The 21,782-nt window shown below is 43.0% G+C and overlaps 1 long non-coding RNA gene across 4 annotated transcripts in view; it reads left to right on the top strand.

The window, feature by feature from the left end:
* The first annotated feature begins 191 nt into the window (after nt 1-191).
* The window catches only part of LOC127469414 (uncharacterized), a 55,125-nt gene continuing 33,534 nt past the window's right edge, over nt 192-21,782 (top strand). For 2 of the 4 annotated variants that reach the window (XR_007903969.1, XR_007903972.1), the window contains exons 1-4: nt 445-1,559; nt 2,531-2,778; nt 3,100-3,188; nt 10,165-10,234. This is a non-coding gene — a long non-coding RNA (uncharacterized LOC127469414). Of the gene's footprint in view, nt 289-444; nt 1,560-2,530; nt 2,779-3,099; nt 3,189-7,733; nt 7,981-10,164; nt 10,235-21,782 lie in introns of those variants that run through there. The other 2 variants (XR_007903971.1, XR_007903970.1) reach the window with 2 other exon arrangements.

Raw genomic sequence — 21,782 nt, 5'->3', positions numbered from 1 at the left:
TTGGGGCGGGGAGCGGAGCGGGAATTTTCCAAGAGTTGAGGCGGGGACAGCGGTGCCTCCGCCCCGGACACGGTGTTGTGGAGCGCACCCAGGGCGCGGTGGGCGCCCAGCCCGGAGTGCTGGGGCCGCCCCCAGCAGTGTCCCTGTGCCCGGAGCCGCCAGGTCTGAGCGTCTCCCCTCAGTCCTGGCGTTGCTTTTCGTCTTTTCCCATCAGTCAGAGGGAATTTCCCCGTTCTCCCCCCCCCGTCCCTGTAGTCTGCGAGGGCAGGGTATGGGCTTTCTGAAAAGGTAGCTGTTGTAGAACTGCTCCGCTTCTATCCGGGTAAATCCGGGGCGATGATGGTCCTCGATGACGGCTGGAGAGTGAAATAAGGGCGAACATTCTGTGTTACTTGAAGTGAGTGTGAATGACTAGTTTTATGATAGATGCAGGTGTAACTGAACCAGAAAATACCTTTTTCCTCAAGGAAATCCGTGCGTATTACTCTGACGCGAAAAGCTGCGGTGAGATTGACACAGTCATTCTGTCCTAGTCAGCTTTTGTCCCTTACAGGACGTCCTTACGGAATGACAAGAAGTTAATAATGTGAAACCAACTTATGCTTGTTCTTTTATTCGGAAAATGCAGTCGCCCTAAAAATGGGGTAATCTGCTCACCAGGCCTTTCCGTCCCCCAAGGGCCTGATTCCTTCTGAGGAGAAAGGATGCCATTCTTAAGCGTGCAGGATATTATTTTCTGTGTGACCAGAATGAAAGAGCAGCTTGTGCCTTTTACTGTGGGAACCAGTAGTATTTGTGATTTTTCTGTACCTAATATGACATAGAATTATAGGATGGTTCTGGTGGGAAGTGACCTTAAAGACCGTAGCGTTCCAAGCCCCCTGCCGTGCACAGGGACATCTTCCACTGGACCAGACTTGTCGACTCACTCCTGCCCCCACCCCTGCCTCGAATCATGTTTAGCTACTTCCCCGGGTGATCGTTCTGCAGTATGACTTTCCAAACTCAATTATCTCAGACTAAATAATTTAAAGCCTAGTTTATATTTAATTTCATTCTGTCCCACTGGGAGAACTACAGAGAAAGATGGCTAAACAAGCAGGAGTTCTGAGAAATCCATTTGGCTTTTGAGCTGATGAATGGTGTGGTATTGACAACAGATACTTTTCAAAGAACTTCCCCATATGTGGGTATGCCAGCAGGAATCTACATTAAAAAAAAAAAAAAGTCAAAAACACAACAACAACAAAAAAAACCAACTTCAGAAGAAATTAAGATGAAACAATTTTTAAATAATGGCAGCAGACTGAAAGGGGGAAGGGATTAAACATATGCCAGAATTTCAAGGGATGCTATGCCCCTTAGAGGCAGGGAGGGCAGTGGGTTTTGCTGTGTGGCTGTTCCTAGAAAATAAAGTTTTAAGCACAGGTGAGGGTTATCCCTATTTTGCAGCTAAGACGGAACAAGAAAAGTTGAGCCCTGTGAAATGCTGTTTGCAGTTTGTCTTGAAACCTACAGAAAAAGGCATGTAATTCAGCATCCTGGACATAAGCAGGAAGGTAAGTCATCCAATGAAAAACACTCCTTAAAATGTATCAAAACATCAGGTAAAGGAAAAACAGTGATGTGGCTTTTGTCACATGAGGTGTGTCTGTACAGCAGTGACCACAGCTCAGCAATGCTACCTTGTTTATGTTTGAGCTAGGTAGCTTAGGTTTGCTGACAAGGCATCTATCTCTACAAGCAAATATTTTAGTAGAAGTAAAAAGTTAAGAGTGTTTTTCAGCTGTTTTTGACCTGGCTCTGTCTTAAACTATGAGGCTTCCCCCATGATCAGCACGGTGACTGTGCTGCCTGGACTAATGAGCCTGTTTGTGGAGGGGTAAAGCAATGCCAAGCTGCAGAGACATACATATGATATGCTGTGTCCTGGCCAGGTGTGGACCTCAAAGCTCTGAGCTGTGCAGGCACTGGACTTATACTGCAGTTTCAATTACAAAAATCTGTGAGTGGATACTTGGTAACTGGTGAACTACCTAATAAATAATAGAAGAGTTTAAGGATCACTTTGATAAAACTGTATGAAAACCAGCATTAATCTTAGATGGCTTTCTGAACTTCAGAAAATGCAGTCTGTATCTTGCCAGTTGCTAGTAGGTGCTGGAAGTTTTTTCCTGTCTGGCTCAACAACTGTATGGTGTATGAACTGTTTAGCCAAAATCACCATAGAAGTCTCTGTTATAGATAGTGGCAAGATGACGAATCTGCAAGATTTCCAAAGGCATTGCCTGAAATTTTGTTTTACTGTTGTTGCCTTGGACCTGACCCAGTTAACCACGAGCATTGGGAAATGCTCATCCCATACACTCAACTATTTAGACACAAGAAAGAGGTTTATATGAATTAGAAGTATGGCAGAGTTTTGATTAAGTCAGATATTTGTGGAAGTCTCAGGTTTTTTTTCATAGTGTGAGTTGGTGGCCTGTAAAAGTTCAGCCTTTAAGGATTTTCCTTTTAATTACTTTTTCAGAATGAAAGATGGAAGAATTTTCACTTTTCTGGCCTTTTCCTGATGACTGTGGCTTTGGCTGGGGGCCCTGATCTCCCAAATGCTGATTGTCTTATGTTCCTCAGTTCTGAAGACCTTCAAGCATACAGTCAGGTGTCCTGCCAGCAGCTCTGCAGCAGTCACTGCTTTTGCAATACAGGGCTCTGCTCATTTCAAAACTGTGAAGCAATCCAGCTTAGCAGTCAGCAGAGTGTAAAACTGAATAGTAGGTAAGTGAAAGGCTAATGGCATGCAGACACCACAGGAAATGTATGGATTTGCCATGTAAACTCAATTTCCAGGCTCGAGGTGTGACTCTGTGATATTTGGCAGCCGTACATTTTCAACAGATGGCCAAGCATCTTTCATGTCCCCACAAAATAAAGTTGTGCATTCTTTTGTTTAATATTTTTGTCTACACAGACACTTAAAATATTCTTTGAAGATATACTCTTTGGTTTTAGTAATTCTGTTTAGTTTTCTTTAGACTGCAGCATGCTTTTTTTTTTTTTTGGCAATTTAATGAATAGAATTCTTTTGATTTTCTGTAGGAAGCATTGGAGAGCACCTACTCCAGTTTCAAGCAGAAGAAAGCCTTAAAACTTCAAGGATCAGAATGCTGGGGCATCTCCACTGACAGGTCAGAGCTTTCTGTAAGAGAAGGATGTAAATCTGTGCCATAAGGAGTGGGAGAAGGAAAAGCACTTAACTGTTATGTGACTGTAACAGTGATGATGACCATCTGTGTAGATAGTGTTACATGTCCAGCTTTTGTGAGGAAACTCCATTTGGTCTTTTCCTTTCTTAGTGGAAAGGCATTCCATTACTGAATTTGTGTCTCTCCACATATGGATGTTTAAGTAGAAATAACCAGATTTTCAATTCTCTGTGCTTCAAAATAAGATAGTGAAATGTGAAACTGGAAGGAATAGGCTCATAATGGCATAGCATATTAAATGACTTTTATTTCTCTTCACACATGCTAGCTATAAATAAAACACAAGTCTCTGAAAAATCTGCCTGAGAGCTTTAAATCAGAGAAATATTGGATCTTTGTGTTATCCCAACTAAGTTGGTAGACACTGGCCTGGCTCCCAGAGCAAAGCTCCTGGGGCTCTCTGGCAACAACACAAAGCCATAAACACCAGATGCAGTATATCTATGGAAATTAAATATCAGCAGGTTTTTTTCAGTTGGCATTTTAGAAATGCAGAGTTCATTTAAATGGTACCAGTGGTTTACCTTTGCACCTGAATCACAACTGCTGTATTTCTGAATGTGTTGGTGTGGAATCTTACAAAAGCTATTTTCCCTGGCATGCCTGTGCTGCTGTCCCTTGTGTGTGTGAGCAACAGAAATCACTCTCCTCCTCACTTGTTCCCTTCTACCTGCCTGCTGTTTTAACAGAAATGCTGTAAAACATATGAAAAGTGCTGCTGAGCCAAGGTGTGTGGAGGCAAGCACAGTACAGGCTTTCTTACTCCTCATGTCCTCAGAATGAAGTGACAGATTGGGAGTTTTATCGAATTATAAATGCCACCAAGACTCTTTCAATAAGTGTGATTGAAAGGATCAAGTTATGAGCTGTGTCAGTGTCTGCAGAGTAATTTCACAGCTGTGCTTATGGCTTGTGATATCCCAGGGCTGTCTCTTCTCCGTGTCAGTTGTGTACAAGTCCCAGATGTTCATTTCACACCTATGGGCTATTTGGGTCTGCTAAACAGTTATTGTTGCTGGTGAGACTTATTATCATCAAGTACATATCCCTGCAGTGATTCCATGCATTAAATATATCTTGGCTATTCAAGTCTTAAGCATAAAGATGGCGGGGGGGGGGAAGAAAGGGCTGTTATTTGCTCATATGGATTGAATTTCTTCTTGCTGTAGTTGGCCTTTAGTTAGAGCCACTCCCTAGCTTGTTTTATTTTGTTGATTTGTAGTTTTGTCAAGTATGTTGGGAAAGTCTCAACGCTCACATGGTCATTAAGTTTTACTGTCTGTGTTGCCAAAGTATTCAAGATTTTTGTGGTACATGAGAAGGTTGCTGAAAATGGATGGATTTTGAGCCAGGTTCTCACTTCTGTAAAGATCCTTGATGGGCCCTTGAAGGGCCTGGATAGTGCAAAGAGGCCCCACCTTTCAAAAGATGACTTTGTAATAGCCAGTGAATGTAATGGTTTAACACTGTAAACAGGCTGGGTACCTTTGTTTTTGGTTTTGTCAGCAAAGTGATGTTTTTCATTTGTTTAAGGACCTTGTCACACCTGCAAGTCCTGGCAGGACCTGAGACTCACTCAGACTTAAGACTTTCTCTTTTGGTAGGTGTGCAGTGGTACCATGGTGGGGGCTCTCAGAAATACTCAGCAAACAGTGTTTTGTGTGGTGTGGGGCTGGAATGGCTGCACTGTTCTTTGTGTGCAGAAATATGCACTGAGGATCCTGCTTTGGTTCTGGAGTCACTTTCCAGACCTCAGAGGAAGTGTGTGTGGGAGAATCTTTATGGCAGAGGATCTGGTGGCTTCAGCTTTGGTCTCATCTTTGCGAGCTGATCTTTCATGCAGTAATTTTAGCTGGCTAAATATCCGAAGTACAATCCAAACTAATTAGAGAGACTTCACCTCTATGATGTTTTCCCCCAGAAGGCTTTTCATGGGAAGGAGTAATGTTCCTGCTGAATGTGTCTGTCCTTCTCTACCCATTACTGATGGAGTCCAGTTGTTCTGCTAAATCAAGGTGCACAGACGTTTGAAAACTTGACAGAGATCTAAGCTCTCCCAGAGGTTGTTTTGTGGATCTGAACTCCTCCAGATGATAGGGCTGTTTGTGTTCCCTGGATATCACACCAGATACTTTACCTGCAGTCTGTATAACCCTTGCAAAAGGCTTCCTGAGATGTGGAGTCTGGCAGTTCCAGTGCTTTCTCTTTTTATTGCAGAATCCAAAGATGGCACAGTATTTCAAAATTCATCTCTAAGGTGACGTGTCAGCGGGATCATAAACCCAGGCAAAGGCAGGATTTATTTTGCTATTACATACTGATGACAGGTCCCTGTAAGAGCTGTTTTGTGTATCCTTTGCAATTAGCTCAAGCCCAAACCCTGAGTGAGTGATGGAGGAAAACATTAGGAGTTTGACCCTTTAGGAAAAAAAAGCCACGAGGCAGAGAGGACTGTTATTTATTGAAGAAACTGATCTCAGGATTAAAGTTTTTATTTTTAGTTTTTAAATTCCTGTTTGGACAGTTACATAAGTGCCTAATTTCAAAAGTGTGAGTGTGTGACAACTTCTGTGGAACTTAAATGGGAGTGGCAGCAGCGCCCTAAATTGAGGTAGGATATTTGGATTCTTTGATATGCATTTGGGTGTCTAAATTTGGATTTCTAAGTAAGAACAACCTCTCCCTCTGCTTTGAAGCTTTGCTGAATGTAAAGGTAAATATGGATGTAAAGGTGTGTTCTCGGGTCAGCATCACCGTGTTTCCTTTGTCTGTTCTTCACGTCCAGGCCAACATTTCATCCCTGTGAGAGCAGAGAATTGCGAGAATGACTGGAAATCCCACAAGTCTCACTGCCTAAGATTAAGGCATAGCAGCAGAGTTCTGGTTCAGGACCTTTAGCTTCTGACATCATGAGTTATGCTTTTGGGGATGTTAGTGCAACACCACTGCAACCCACAATATCTCTCTGTTGGGATGTGGATTTGGCTCTGTATTTATTTTTATTCCATAATCCGTTTTGCCATGTTTCCAACAAAGCAAACTTCGCTCAAGTTCTCGTCAAGTAGTAAGAAGAAAGAGTGTAGTGACTCCCTGAAGTTCCAAAGAGTGCTTAATTCTTTTTTTATTACGTTTTCAGTTGTTTAAGGCAGGGCCTTCTTATTTGTGGGTACATGTTGCTTACTCACGCCATTGTACCTTAGTCTCAACTCTAGTTACTGTTGTAGTATGAATGATCATTTTGAACTCCCCAGTCTGCTATCTTTGAAATGTAAAATTTCTATTTGCCATTTGAAGATAGGGTTTCTTTTGTAACCAGAATCTATAAAGTGGTGCTTAAGACTGGAGAAAGTCCAAGGGGATTCTTACTATAATGATGTTCTTAAAATCAAGGAATTCCTTTCCTGCTTGCTGCACTGTTTTCATTCATGGTGGAGGAGACCAGATTGAAGGATCAAATCCAACTTGCTTGCTTGTCCTCTCTCTCCCTGAAATGCTTTATTACAGGACTCAATTAAGAGCCAATTTTCCCCTCAGACTCTGTCTATGAGGTCACGCCTGCCCTTATGAAATATTGAATTTGCAGCCACAGGATTTATTACAGCAGTATTTTAAAATACACAATGCTGGTGCAGCAGCTCTAATTAGAAATGCCCTGAGTTGGCTGTGCAGGCAAAGTGTTGTTTCTAAACTGCAGCATTGACAGCAAGAGGCAAACGTGGATTGTGCTTTTACATGTTTGAAGGACAAACAGATGTACCTGTGGGAAAAACTGGATTCTGCTGTGAAGGTGCTGCTGCACTGTGCTTTCTTCCTTCTTTAATTTGAATTAGCTCAGCTTGGGTCACATTTTTGCCTCTGTAGCATTACTGAGTTGCAGCAGTTTAGTGGAGAGGGAAGACCTGTGCTGAGGTGCTGCAGCTTTGTGTTACGGTGTGACAAATTATGTACTTTGCCATAATAGTCAGTAAGAAGTAATTAAAATGGAAGGTGGACTAATTTCTACATTTTCACAGAATATTCTGAGTTGGAAGGGACCCACAAGGATCATCAAGTCCAACTTGTAAGTGACTAGATGATTTCTATTAATCTAGTTGGTTTTGGTTTTAAAAATTCAGGAATATCCACTAGGTCTAGTCTGATGTTACCTGCCTCATCCGTGACTTCCCTAAAGTCCTGCATTCAGCCTGCCTTGGGGAAAACCTCTCCTGGTGCTCTGCTGTGTCATTTTGAAATGCAGGCCTAATATCTAGCCTAAGCCAGTTTTTTCGGTTATTCCTTTACTTCTTATCCTGCCCACCATGCACATGCAGCTACTTAACTGCTGCTTTCTCCAGCAGCTCCCTTTTATTCTGTATTCTATGTTCCCTTATGCGCTCTTCTGTAAGTAAAACAAATCCAGCTGAAGTGGTCCATGTCTGTTTATGCCAGATATTTATCACAGAAAGTCTCCCCTGCTTTCCTTGACAGGAAATCTAACAGGCAGAGATGGGGAAAAAATTAGGAGATGAATACACAAGAAGAGTTCTGCTGTATGCTGCAAATTGCCCACTGTGGTACCAGACAGCCCTTGTTGATCATGCCTGAAGAACATATTCTTTCCCTGAATATGAAACATGGCAACCCACTGTACTAGGGCTCAGGATTGATATTGCTGTCCTGCAGGGATAATTGGGAATTTACCAAACCAGAGCAACAGATGCCTTGAGAGACGCAAGTATGATTAACTTCATAAATACGTATTATGAAATCATGGGCAGTGTTCTAACTGTAATGTATTTTCCCTGAGGGAAAATATGCCTGAGTAAAGAAATCAGAAAGCACTTGATGCCAAATGCAGAATGAAAAGAAATTCCTGTAAGGCTGGAGTCTATCCACATATTTTTCCTAGTGGTCTTTTCCTTTGGAGAATTAGATGAGGAGTTATTTCTCTTCATTTTATTGTCCTCTAATCTCCAAAATCTACATCACTTTGCTAAAACACTCACTGACATGTATCACGTGCATATATAACATTCCCTAGGAGACTTGTTACTGCTTTATAGTCACTGCAGGTGAATTTGTTTATAAGAAGGCAAACACCTATTTGAGACAGCATGAATGTAAGTCAGTATTTGCTTCAGTGCTGAAGGAGGATTTCTGAGCTTTTTATAGTATAAAGGAGATGATTTTTTTTTCTACAAAGCTGTGAGACCAAGGAACCCTGGAGGTGGATTCAAGCAGTCCTCATAAAGAGGACTGTTTATAATAAGGTTTCACTTGTCAGACGTGGAGGGCCTTTAACGTCACATCTGGCTTAGCTGCTTGAGTTTGCAAGTTAGTCTTAAAGCTGTTGGCACTTCCCGTGTGACATTCAGCTTTGCCTCAAGGAATCCTAATTTAAGAGCCACTGAAAAAATTTGCTAGAGGGTCCCTTCTTGTCAGTCTGTCCTGGCAGAAGGTGATGTGTTGAGTTATTCCTGAATCCTGCTGACCCTTGCTTGCAGGAGCATCTGTTGGCAGCAGATATCATGTAGAAGATCTGACGGATTTCCCTGGCTTGCACGGGCATCGGAGCCTGGGATCTGGCAGCCATAGGTTAGAGGTACAAAAAGCTGCCTAAAAACTGCCTTGTGCCCAGGGGTGTGTTCTGCACCTCTGGGAGAGAGTATACTGGCCTCAGAGCCTGGACTGACTGCACTTTATTCCAGCCATTATGTCCCAAAATCTCAGTCTGGCAAAGGTGGAGTCAATCGAAAAAAAACCCCTGTCCTTCTGTTATTTCCGTTCTGATCTCAATATTCCTTTACTATGCAACAGTGAACTTCTACTGGTAAATATCTTGGGGCACTTTTTTTTCTGTGTGGCTTTCAAAGCAGAGAGAAGGACAAGTGCCAAGTTAAATTGAGCTTCAGAAAGCCACATTGCTTGGGAGAAAAAGCTCATCAGCTACAGTATTCAGTACGATGGGTAAAAATCTTGGGGCTGGATTGTTTTCTCTAAGAGTAAACAACTAGTGTAGCCCTATTTTCAGTCCTGTGTGCAGTCAGGGTCCTGACAGCACTGGGCACTCAGCTGCAGTGGATTAAAGATATGGTTTGGGTTCTTTTGGGTTAGTAAGGGCTTTAACCTTTCACATGAAACAAGCCGTGTAACTTCACTAGGCACTTCTGCAGTGAACTTTGTAACACCTAATGGAATGAGAGCTTGTTTCTTGTCCAGTCTTGATTTAGCTGGGTCCAGCATGTGCTTAAGAGCTTTGCTGAGTCTAGGCTGAGAAATACTTTTCATGTAGGAATACTGCAGAAAGGATAATGATCACAAGAGTCTGGGTGGCAGCAAAGGCTTCAGCCTGCTCCCTTTGAGCCTCAGCTTGTCTCACTTTGACATTAATAAAATGTCACGATGTAGACTTCAGTTGAAGTAGCATTTTTCATCAGATTTCTTTACTTGGGTTTTGTCCCCCACCCTTGTTCTTTTTTACCTACGTGCAAGTGTCTTTCTGGTCTTGGACACTTCAGAGAAATTGTAATTTAAAAATCCTTTTTAACTACATCTGAATTTGCAGTCAGAACTTTCATCAAATTTAAGTACTATTTGGTTTGTAAGTGTTGGCTGATATTTGGTCTGATTAATTTCATGCACTGGTTTCTGGAAACTGCAATACTTCATTGCACAGGCAAATATTGCCAAGTGATCCAAATGCTTTGGAGCTCCCAAGTAGAGATGCATTAAAAGGAGCTGGCTTTTCAGGGCACCTCCACCTTCTGAAATGTCTCTGGAGCTATTAAACTGATAGAAATACAGTTTCTCAAATAGTATGTAGAGTTGAGAGTTTCTGACATATTAGGATGTCTCTAAAACTCAAGATTGATACATATATAACATCTGTAAGATATCTATGTCTTGTCTTTTTTTCCAGGTATCTTTCAGGAGCTGCCTTATCATGTACCTGTCATACAGCCAAAGTAGGAGCAACTGTTCATTCTAAGGTAAATTTGTGATCATGCTGAGAACAAGAGAAGTTTGGTTGGTGGGAGCCAGGTATTTGGCTAGTTTCTTTCAACTGTTATCTGCAACATGATTCTCAGTTTGTTTTTTGAGTATATTGCTGAGCTTCCTCAGTAAGAGATTGTAATTTATACAGCTGGAGCTGGAATGAGCCTTTGGTCACCAGTTTTGGTTACCATTTCTGTCTGTTCTTCGTCACTTCAGACACTAATAGTCAGTGTATACTCAGTGGATCCAAAGGGTGTTCACTCTTGTTTTAGTGATATAGTTTAGTGGTTAGTGTGCAGGACAAGAAGAATACTGACTTCCACACACAGGATTGTTTTGTGATTAGCATTCTGTGTGGTAAAGAGGGGATGAGTTGACAACCTCATCCTGAAATATAAGTGTAAACAGTGTCTAGGTGGCTCTTCAACTCAGTCCAATAAAACAGAGTTTATCTCCTGTCTGATAATTTTAGCAGAAATTATTCAAGAATATTGTTTGTTTTATACAGCCCTGCAACTCTCCACTCTTACCACTCTAGGAACTGGATATAGATGTAGGCTTGTTGATTTGTGCAGCTGAATATTTCATTGCCAGAATATTTTATTGCCAGAGTTCAAAGACTTTTACAGAGTGCTCTGGCCAGTATCAAAACTGAATTCTTCCACTAAAAATTCAGAGTAACTTCACTGATTTAAAAAAAAAAAATTGCAGCTGCATTTGGCCTGAGGGGTTTTAATTTCAAACTACATGACTTTTCTCACTTGGGCATTTTAGAACTGTAAGGTTCATCCCACAATGATCTTGGCCTTCTAAAGGGTGGATATAATTTGGGTCCCTCTGCAGTAATAGCTGTTTGAAGATGAATTCAGTGTTCTTGTCAGGAGCTCAGTTACTTTGTTGGTTAGTGCATTTAGAAAGCTGCTGTCAGTCTAACTGATTCAATTCCACAGTGTTTCTTGTTGGTTTTTTTTTCCCCAGTGCTGGTCCAACTATTTTATTCCTGCATATTGTGTAATATCTCAGCATAGACAGCAACCTCCATAATAGCTATTTTTTCCTGCCTTTTTCTAACCCCAGTCATACTCCAGTGTGAATACTGATTGCAAAGACATTGTTTGGCTTGGTTACGACCTCCCTATTTGATTACTTCCTCTGCTTGCTGGGTCCATCAGAGACCTGCTGTTTCTCTAGACATCTCTCTCCTGATATACTTCAGGCATTTTTTGTTATTTCTTCTGGCAATTTATTGTCCTGGGTTTTTTCTTTTTTATATCTTTTTCATTTTTCCTGTCAAAATCCATTCCATGTATTAAAGAGAGATGAACTGGATTTACAGAGCCTGAAATACTGTTTTGGCCCTAAAACTTACCCTTTGTCACACCACTGGAAATTACTACAACTTTTCTGTATCTTTACTTTAAAGATCCCATTGAAGTCAGGCAGACATGTGTGGCACTTTTCTAGCAGGAGAATATTTATTTAATCCCTGTATAGAGAAGCAGAGAGCGAAATCCTAAATCCATTCAAATCAGTGGGGCTTTTCCTGGGCTCCAGCTGAATCATGGCTTAATGATCAGCTTCATGGTCTGTAGTCAGCCTCCCAGAAAAAGGAAAAAGAAAGCACAAAGCAGGATTTTCACTTTCATATTCTGGGATTACAGGCTGATCTGAGGGACAGTGTTTTACAGCAAGAGGTGATGGACCTGAAGAACCAAGTTTTCTTCCGGTTCTTTCACCAGTCTCCTAAAGATACTTTAAAATTTATGTTTTAGCATTTGCCTGCTGTAAAGTAAGAAGGTTTCTTGGCAGCACAGTACAGTTTGAATGCATAGTTTTGCTGGTGTGTTGCAGTTGTATTCAAGGTTCTGGACATGCATGTCTGTCTGGGACCTGCGAAGCCCATAAAGCAACAAATAAGCTTAAGATGTGTGTTTATTCAGGTGCCTAAATGTGTTGCCTGGATTGGGCCTTAATTTATTCCCTGTGAATTGTGGTGGTTTGTCCCAGTGAAAGTCATCTGGTTTGATGAGGAGCCCAGCTTATTCTCCCAGTACTGAAATAAGGTGGGTTAAAGAGGTTTCCCCCCATTTCCTGTCCCTCGCTGAAGAGCAGCTTGAACAGTGAAAACTGTCAGGAGTGCTTTTTCAAAAGCAGCAACGTTGGAAGGTGAAGATAAGAGCGTTTATCTCTGTGTCAAAACTACTCAGTGTCTTTGATGGACTCCCAACACGCCGTAACAAGGAGCTTAGGCTGGAGAAGCTGGAATGCCGGGAGTCCAGGGGGTGGTGTTTATCCTGCTGAAACATGGAATACATCAAATCAATTACACGGTGCTGAAGTATTTCCCCATCATCAGCCAGTGTTGTGAGCTCCAAGAAAATATGTTCTCCTAGGCTCTAGGGGAGCCTCCTCCTTGAGATGCTGATTTAATTTGAAATGCGTATTAACAGGGAGAGAGAGAAAAAGAGGGAGAGAAGATGGAATCTCATATGTTTTGCAGCAGATTGCCACATCGATCTTGTCACTTGGCAAACACAGTTGGACCTGAGGCTGTGACTCTGTGGGATGTGCTGTATTTCTGTCATCAATTGTCAGCCTCAGAGAAGCACAGGAGAAAGAGAGGCATGGTATCAGAGTAGAGAATCTGTAATAAATGGACCAGCAAGCCATTTAGGAGCAAATCAAAGCAATTGCATTTTGGGATTATGCTTGCCTTCATCAGCTAGAAATGTGGTCTGTCCTCATCTCCTCTCCCAGTGAAGCAATGATGGGAAGGACTAGTATTTCTGTGGAGGCTGCTCCTGTCTGTGCTGTTTGGTGGGAGTTAAGCTGTTCTACATGGGAAGTGGTACCAGCAGGTCTCAGAGGAGCCTTCAGCCTGCCCTGTGCCCGCCCTGGTCCCACTTGTGCTGTAGCCACAGCCCTCTCTTGAGCCATCTCTGGGACAGCTCCTCCCTGTGGATTTCTCCTCTGAGCTTGCATCTGAAACCTACACCCCATTGCTGATGGCCAATTTGGGAGCTGACAGGATCACACTTAGGTTCTGCAGGGACTTAGTCCTGGATCAGAAACTTCCCTGAAATAGTTCTGTCCATCAGGAATGTGGCTTAAAACCTGGTTTTGTTTAAAGGACTGCCCTGGAGGTGTTGCACTGCTGGTGGGGCCCACAGCCAGACAGCTGGAACAGCATCCCCTGGAAGGTTCAGTCCAACAGATACACTGGCAAATTGGTCTGAATGAACAGCAGTCCTTGGGCATCCCTCTGCCTGGATGTTTGTGCCATGCTCTCTGGGATGATGTCAGTGCCTTGGGATGTGTTTCTCCTGAGCAGAGCAAAAACACTAGAGAGCGCCATGTATTTGCAGATTTTGGCTTGTGAAGTGCAGTCTGAGGATGTGAGTGCTCCCTGAGGGGGGGATGTAGGGAGAGCCGTACTCAGGACCCAGCCTGGGCTCACTGCTGTGTGCTGCTCGGGAAGACTTGGGTATGGAGAGGTGATTTCCCTCTGGATATGGGCAGCTGCAGGTGCAGTGTAGCTTTGTACTTTGTCTCTGGGGGAGAAAAGGCAGTTTGGCTGTCGAGAGGAAATCCCCTTGGTCTCACTGCTAGTAGAGGAGATGCATTTGAACCAGCAGACCTTCCCAGCCTTATGTTCCAACCCTCTGTCACACCACCTTGAACATAGCAACCAAGAGAGAGGCCTGTCCAGTGACCTCCCATCTGAAGGAAATTCTTGGCACAGACAGGGATTAAATGTCTCAGGAGGTGCCAGTGGGGAGCTTCGTAGAAGGATTGACTTTGTTTTTGAGCTCACGCTTTCTAATCCTCCTGAAGAAAACTTTTTATTTTCAAGTACTTCAACACATAAACGATGTTGAATATTTTAGTGCATTTGAATGGCTGAGTCATTTCTTTGAAAGCGGGCTGGATCAGATTATTTTGCTGTCTCTTATTCCCAGTGATGCAAAAGGCATAGACTCCATGTGGGCTTCATGTGGGCGCTACCCTCTTCTTCCTTGTGGGAGGGTGAGAAGCTCATGACCGTTTCAGCAGTACTGGAGAATAACTGTCTTGGCTGCTACAATATGCACTGTCCTGTATCTTCTCCCATTACCCAAGGCCTCCTGAAGCTCCCCTCTACCCTAACTTGGTGAGGAAGCAGTCTACCTGGCATCATGCTGCTCTTAATCACTGATCATGTGATGGTGATGACTAAACTTTCATTATAATGAGCTGGCTTTTTTTCCTCCCCAGTGAAATATTTCCTACTGAAAAAATGAGGCTTCATGGAAACCTGACTTATCTTTCAGAAGATGCCCATCTCCATGTATTCAGAAGTATTTTTTCAAAGAAAAACTTAAGACTTATTTTTTAAGGAAGGTAATATGTAGATATTTCAGAATTTTAAGTTGGCTGTTTTTCTCCTCCTTTTCTTGTGCTACTTAGTCTAAGAGGCTCAACAAAGTCTAGCTGTTATTTTTCCTATCTCATATTTTTTATTGTTTTGTGGATGTTTGTCTATCTTGACATTTCTGAAAACATTTCACATTGGGAAAGCTCAGACATAGTAAAAAAAAAAAGGTAGAAAAGGAAAAAAGGTGGTAGTGAAAAGATGTTTTGGAGGAAATGTTATTATTGCAGTTGCCAACAGGAGGAAAAAGGAGAGGGAATACATTCCCCCTCCCCCAATCAAGATTCTTAATGATGTAGATGTTTAGACGTTTAATTGAGGACAAAATTGGGTTTTGGCACGTCTGAATGGATACAATTTATCCTGTCCTGTTTTGACCTTCCTCAGCTCTCCCTGGCATTACTGCTGGTCCTCTCTGCCCTTTAGGCTGTGTCAGGAGCATCTGGAAACAGCAGATAAGACGGAACCATGGGGCAGAGCTGGACCTTGGGAGCAGTGCTGGAGGGCAGGAGGCATCTGTGTGCTTTGGGGGAACTCTGTGGACATGAAAAGCTGCTGTGTCCTGAGCAGAGCATCTATCCAGGGAGAAGCCATCCAAGGGGGAGCTCGCCACCCCTGCGCTTTGGGAACTGCCTCTCTCCTTCCATGGAAGGGGGATGTCGCTCATCGGGGCTGGTATTTCCAAGGAAGATGGTGTGCCTGGAAGCAGACAGAGGATTACTGGCTGCAGAAATAACTTTTCAGGAAGTGCCTCTTGAAATTTGCCTCTATGCAAATCCCTGAGCGCAGCGGAGAAAACAACCCTGGACACGTGGCTCTTGAAATGAAGAAAAATGAGCCCTGAATTAGAAAAATGGGTCAAAGCACCCAGAAATACACTAGAGTTCAGTGGAGGTGTTGAAAGTAGCTGTGAAGATTCCTTCCCATTCCTTAGTGCAGGGGATGAGATGCTGGTGGAAAGCATGAAGTGCCTCTCTGGAAGCTCAATATTCTGTTAAGTGCCCTGGGTTACCTGTGCAATATCAGCAAATAACTGCTAATTAGACAGAAAGACCCTCAGACTTCACACACAGCACCTAGTGAGCAGTTTGCTGGAGGCCCCTTTGCACTGCCACTTGGCAGGGAAGAGCCCAGGCAGGAATTGCACATGCACAAAGCAGGTATGGATGGTGTTAGTCTGATCTCTTGTACTGGCCACTCATTCTTTACCCTAAAAAGCTTTGGTAAGTGTTGAGTGATTTTGATCAAGTTTGGCCAAGGAGGAAAGGCCTGAAGAATATTTTTTCCTGAAAATCAGCATCAGAGCTGGAGAGGCCAATAGGAATGCAGTCCCTAAGGAAAGGCAGTCTCATGCCTGGTCTGAGAAGGAGGTAGTTTCTGGAACCCCGCAGCTTCCAGCTTCTTTACGCAAGGAGTAGTAGTATAAATAAAGATAATAGGAAGGATCTGGAAGGTTTTGTGATGGGAATTTTGCCAGACTGCAAATACGCTATAAATGTCTCAGGGACTAAGGTGTGCAGGATATAAACCTTCAGAAAAAGAACAGATTTCATGGCTCTGCTGCTCAGAGAGCAATGTGCTTACCGGGAATGTTGGATTAAAATTGGATTTCTCCATCAACAACTGTCCTCAGCGTGTACTGTGTTGTAAGTGGGCAGAGGACTTTTGCCTGCATTAAATAAAGGAGTGCAGTGTTATGAATAGTTTTCTTACAATGGCATTACTCCAAGCCTCAAGGTAATTTATGTCTCAGGTAGGCATGCTGTAGTTTAACAAGGCTAAATATGGAGAAATGAAAGCCTCATGTGGGACCAGATGCACTGGAGGCAACAGCAGAGTTTACCAAGAGTAGTTCAATATTCTTCATATTGTAGGAATAAACATAAGCAGATTTTTTTTTTTAATGGGATTTTGGGACAAAGCACAGCTGGTACAAAGCTTTATCAGGAATTCAAATGCTGCTGCTTATTAATGCAGCAAGTGATTATTTACAAGTCCTAGTTTTTTCTTTGCTGTTTAATACTCTGACAGCCATAGACCTACATAGTGTGTTGCAAACATAAGGTTTTTAGAGAAAATCAGCTGCTTGTTCTTATGGTGTTTGGCAAGGCAGGAGAACTTAGTCACAACTTGCTAGAGGTAATCTTGCATCTTCCTTGGCATAAAACAGGTGGGAAGAAAGAGATGAAGAGTGTGTAAGTATCCTCCTGGTCAGCGTAAAAATAGCAAGTTGAAAAAAAAAATCACACAGATGATTTAACCATTTTTCATCTCTCTGCTTAGAGAACTGGGAAAAAGTGTGTTTGACAAATGAGTTGTCGCATCAGCCTCTCAGCAAAAGAAAACCTTTTTGAGCAAGAAAAGAACTATCCTTTCCCAGTTACTTTGCAGTTCTTATTTTAGTCTTTTGGGAATAATGGTCATTTGGGGATTTTTTTCAAGTGTGGCTTCGGTTTGATTTTTTCTTTTTCTTTCTTTTTCACAAAGAAGAAAGAAGGCAGTGTGTAGAGACATTAATTGGTTGTGCCCTCCCTGCTTCAAGATTGCTGGTGGAAAAAGAAACCCAGTGATCATCCTTAGTATACATGGACTTCATAATATTTGGCACCAGGCAAGATGAAAGCATGTCTCTTGACAGCCAGCTTCGTACTGGCAGCCTTTACTCCAGGCAACAAATTAATCCACTCAACTGTGTTCTGCATAATTGTTGATACTGTCTTAATTGGTACCATACGTTTCTCCATGTCGACATGTCCATCATGTTAATGTCTAGGGACTGTTGTTTCCTGCCAACTCAGGAGCAGAAAACAACCTGCTCCATCCTAACTGAACTCCTACCTAAAATGTCTTGGTAAGAAATTTGACTTTATGGCAAAGGGAAAATGAAGAGCCGTGTTGGGGCATGATTCAAAATTCATGGGAAAAATAAATGGGACTCCTGATTTCAGTAGGTTTGGAGATGAGCCAGCCCTTCCAGGGCTCTCTAAAGGCAATCCAGTTCAGCTGAAGTCAAGTCTGAAGGCAAAGGAGCTTATTCTACTGCTCCCAGGAAATCTGTGGCAGGGGCAGGTAAATGTTTTCCAAGCTTGTCGCCGTGGGGTGTCCAGGTCAAGGCAGCTGCAGAGCTAATTGACCCCAGTGCACTGGTGGCTTTGTGGATTGGGATTAGCATTTTGAATTTCATCCATTAATAAACTAGCAGCCAAGGCAGAGCCTGGAGTGCAAGTGCAGTCTGCTGTTCCCCAGCTCCTCCATGTGCTGTGGTAGCAGGGCAGGAAGATGCCAGAGAGGTCAAGAACTGAGGTGATCATGCAAGGGCATGGGCAGAGTCAGCTCCTGAGAGGGAATAGCCATCTCATCACCAGGCAAAGGCATCACTGATCCTTCCCTCCTTGGCAAGGCAGGATAGAGGTACTAGGAAGCATTACTGGATGAGGTTACCTCTGAAATGTCAACCTCTAAAAATCCCAAATTAGTCACTGAAATACAAGGACACTTCTGACCATCTCTGTGGTCACTTCCACGTCTAAATAAGAAGTAGTACCATTCCTTTGTTTCGCCAAGGAGTTCCATGGTTACAGTCATTAGAGCTTGCAAGCAGTCAGGATCCTTATGACAGGCATCTCACTGAGGGCTGTATGGTAACTGAATAGTTCTGTGTTCAGAGAAGTGCTGGAACCCTGCACAGTGTGGAAGACACAAGCCAGGAAACAGTGATGAGGGTCAAATGTTGAGTAACATTTTATTCAGTTCGTGCCGCCTCTGCTAAGCGTTGAATTATCTGGGATGGGAAAAATGGCACATGATTTGAAGTGTGAGGCTACAGCATAAGGTAAATGTGCAGGGAGGGCAGAGTGTTTGCCCAGGTGGCCTTGCTTCTGATCCCTCTGGGTACCAGGTTACTACACTTCACTTCTGCAATGAAAGTGTTTACTGTAATATTGCCTGTGCACAAATCCACATACACACACACGCACTCTTTTCCTCTCTCTGCTCCTAAACTTAATTGATATGAGCTTCACTTATTTACATGATTTTATGTGCCATCATTTCTTGTTCAAGCTGTTGGCTGGTTTTAAGGAAAACTATTTATGTAGACATGAGAGAAAGAAGGTTTCTTCCCTATCCTTTTGTAAAGGCATCAGGGTATATTTAGGCTATGGCCAGTGTATGGTTGAAAAGCTCATTTAAGAGAGCAGCAAAACACTTGGAAACATGCTTTGTGGAGGTCGTAAATTCTAATGTTGACATTTTGGTGTGGAGAAGAGAGAAACAGGAGGGGAAGAAATGCCAAAAATTTTTTTTCAAGTGTGGCTAGAAAATATAAGTCTGCTGAGCCATAGTGTTTTATTTAAGAGTCTTCACGTTCTCAGAAACCTGTTTTTGCACGTGGCGTGCAGCGGCAGTATTGGTAATCAGTATGCCAAGAGAAATGTCATTATTTTGAAAGCTGTGGAGTGCCTCACCCTTTGAGGTTCCCAGGAATTGGTATTGGGAAATAGAATTAAAAAAAAAAAAAAAAGTTACTTCAGCAAGTAGATGTGAGAGACAGATGAAATAGCTGAACTAAAGGAAAACCTTTATGGGGAAAAAAAAAGTAAAGTGAGACCTCCAAGCTATTTCTGGCATCCCTCTGTACACCTTTGGTGAGCCAAAGTACATATGCAGTGCTGAGAGTGCCCTGTCTGATGCAACTTCAAGCCCTGATTCACGGCTTCCACCCTAAATCCTTTCTAGCCTCAGAAGTCAAAGGATTTGGGTAACAGTTTGTAGATGAGCTTTCTTCTTTCCTAAGTGTCTTGAGGAGCCTTCCATCAGTGCAGTCACTGCAAATAGAGGTGCAGCTGAGAAATGCAACCTTTCCAGGAGGTAGAGAGGGGAGGTGTTGGCTTTGTGCACAGAGGGATCATCATCACTAAGCTGTCCTAATGAAAGAAACAGACCAAGAGGTGTTTTGGGACCTCACCCAGAAGGAGAGCAAGCTCAGCATCTTGTCCTTGGCAGGATTTGGCCGTGGCACTGCTGCTGCTTGTGCAGAGCAACCCTCTCCTTCTGTTTGTTCTGACAAAGTCAGTGAAAGTCATCCCTCTGGTACCAGCGTGGCTGGGAACAGGGAAGCAGCTGGGAGTCGTGATCCTATGGCTATGATCATGCCTGTCTCCCGGGAGAGAGGCACTGGGCTTGCACTGTGGGTACTGGCATCACTGTTGAAGCATCACTTAAAGCTGACTTGCTTTTGTGGCTGATGGAATTGTGGTCCAAAGCAGTTCAAAACAGAGATCAAACTTGGGATCCTTGAGCTGCTTCAGGCAGGGACAAGGTGCTTCTGAAGGGCAAAAAAACCTTATAGATTACTTCAACCTGTTAAGAAATCACCCTAGTTAAGCTTTCTGGAGAGCTCTGAAACCTAGCAAGAACTCCTTAAAGAATCCTTAAAGCTGTGATTAAGTGTGTTTTGCCAGCACTTGAAGTGGAGATTACATCATCCTGTAATATATGTCTATAAAATCAAGGAATAGCAGTCTTCCTGATCAGATGCAGAGTACAGCACTGCCTCCTTCCCCCCCTGCTTTAATTGCATGTGGTGGTAGCCTCTTTTAGGACAGGAAATTTATATTATCTTTTCCAGTTGGAACTTCATTAAAGTTCAGTAAGGAGCTGGACTTTGGATGTAGTTACTTGAGCATTTGGAACTGAGGGACCTAAATGATAACAGACTGGGCTACCCGGTCCTTCTAAACTAAACATTGTTTTTCATGAGAATTCTCTTTTAGAATATATTTCTATTATACAGTCATCAGGTGTTGTTTTTCCATATGATTCAGTTTAGTCAAAAAGCCATTGTTTTTTCCTTCTATGTTTCTTGTAGTATTTTTTTCCATTTTTGTGGGGGAGAAAAGCTCACGAATAGGTTTGACTCAAATGCTACAGTGGCTTTTGGTTGCTTTTGCTTTTGACCGAATCTAAACATTTCTTATCCTCAAAAAATTTTACTCCTGGAAGTGGAGGTGCTTTGCTGGGGCTAATGCCAGCTGAGGGAGGCATTAATGATGTTGTTCTGTCATTGCTACTCGTAGGCTGCAGTGGCAGATGCTGGAGCTGCCAGTGACCTGAGAGCTTTCAACCCTGCCTGTCAGCTCCCACCTTGCCCTGCATAAACACCTCCAGCCAGTTCACCCTTGCTCAGCTTGTGGGTAGAACAATTCCAGTCCAAAACAGAACCCTTGTAAATCACATATTAAAAGAGTTTTACAAGCCTGTGCACTAAATGGGAGACAGGCACACAAGGGTGCATTGTTCACACGTGTCTGGAACTGAGGCCAGAAACTTCAGGGAAAGGGAAGTGAGGCCACATGAAAGGCCCGAGGGAAACAGCCCCAGTTGGGCAACTGCAGGACCACAGGCCCCTTCACAAGTCACTGGCTGGTTGCTGCAGCTGCTTTCAGCTCTCAGAGGCCTTTCTTAATTCAGATGCACCTAAAGATGCCCCAAGAGCACCCTTAAGCCAGACAAATTCAAATCCCTTCTGGGTGAGCAAAGAATCTGCTGATGGTGATAAAGGGGAAAGTTTTAGCTTCCCTGGTGCCTTGAGGCAGGACAGGGTCCTGGTGGAGTGGAGCAAGGGCTGTGGGAGGAGCAAAGGGAGGAGGCAGCAGGGCACCCAGAGGGGTCAGATGGGTTGTCTCCCAGATTTGAAGGATGGGGCTATTTGTCAGTGTGAGCCACAGAGGGAAAATGTCCTGAAGATTCAGTCCAGTGGAACAGTTTTGGTCTTAAAGCCTAGAGATGAGTCTCTCAGGGGCTGGAAGTGATGAGAAAGCAGCTGGGCTGCTGTGTCCCTGCACCCTGCAATTTAAATTAGGCTGGCATGGGCCTCAAGATGTTTGTACTTTCATCCTGGCCCATCTAAGCCTTGTCTGCTTGCTTTTTTTTCCCAAGCATGCAGACAAGACCAGGGACTTGTTAAATGGGGAGAAATAGCCTTACATTTAGCATAATTATGGTAGTTATATTTGAGGGAACAATGTAAAATAGTTTTAATGTTTAGCTGTAAAAATGGCTTTAATATTTTATTTAATATTTAAACTTTCATACATCCTCCTAAGTCTTTCTTTTTTCCCCCAGGTTAA

The sequence above is a fragment of the Manacus candei genome, unplaced genomic scaffold (assembly GCF_025592945.1).
Source record: "Manacus candei isolate 608988 ecotype Guabito, Panama unplaced genomic scaffold, ASM2559294v1 h1tg000017l, whole genome shotgun sequence".
Lineage (NCBI taxonomy): Eukaryota > Metazoa > Chordata > Aves > Passeriformes > Pipridae > Manacus > Manacus candei.
Note: the sequence above shows the minus strand (reverse complement) of the source record. Positions and strands in the feature narration are given on the sequence as shown.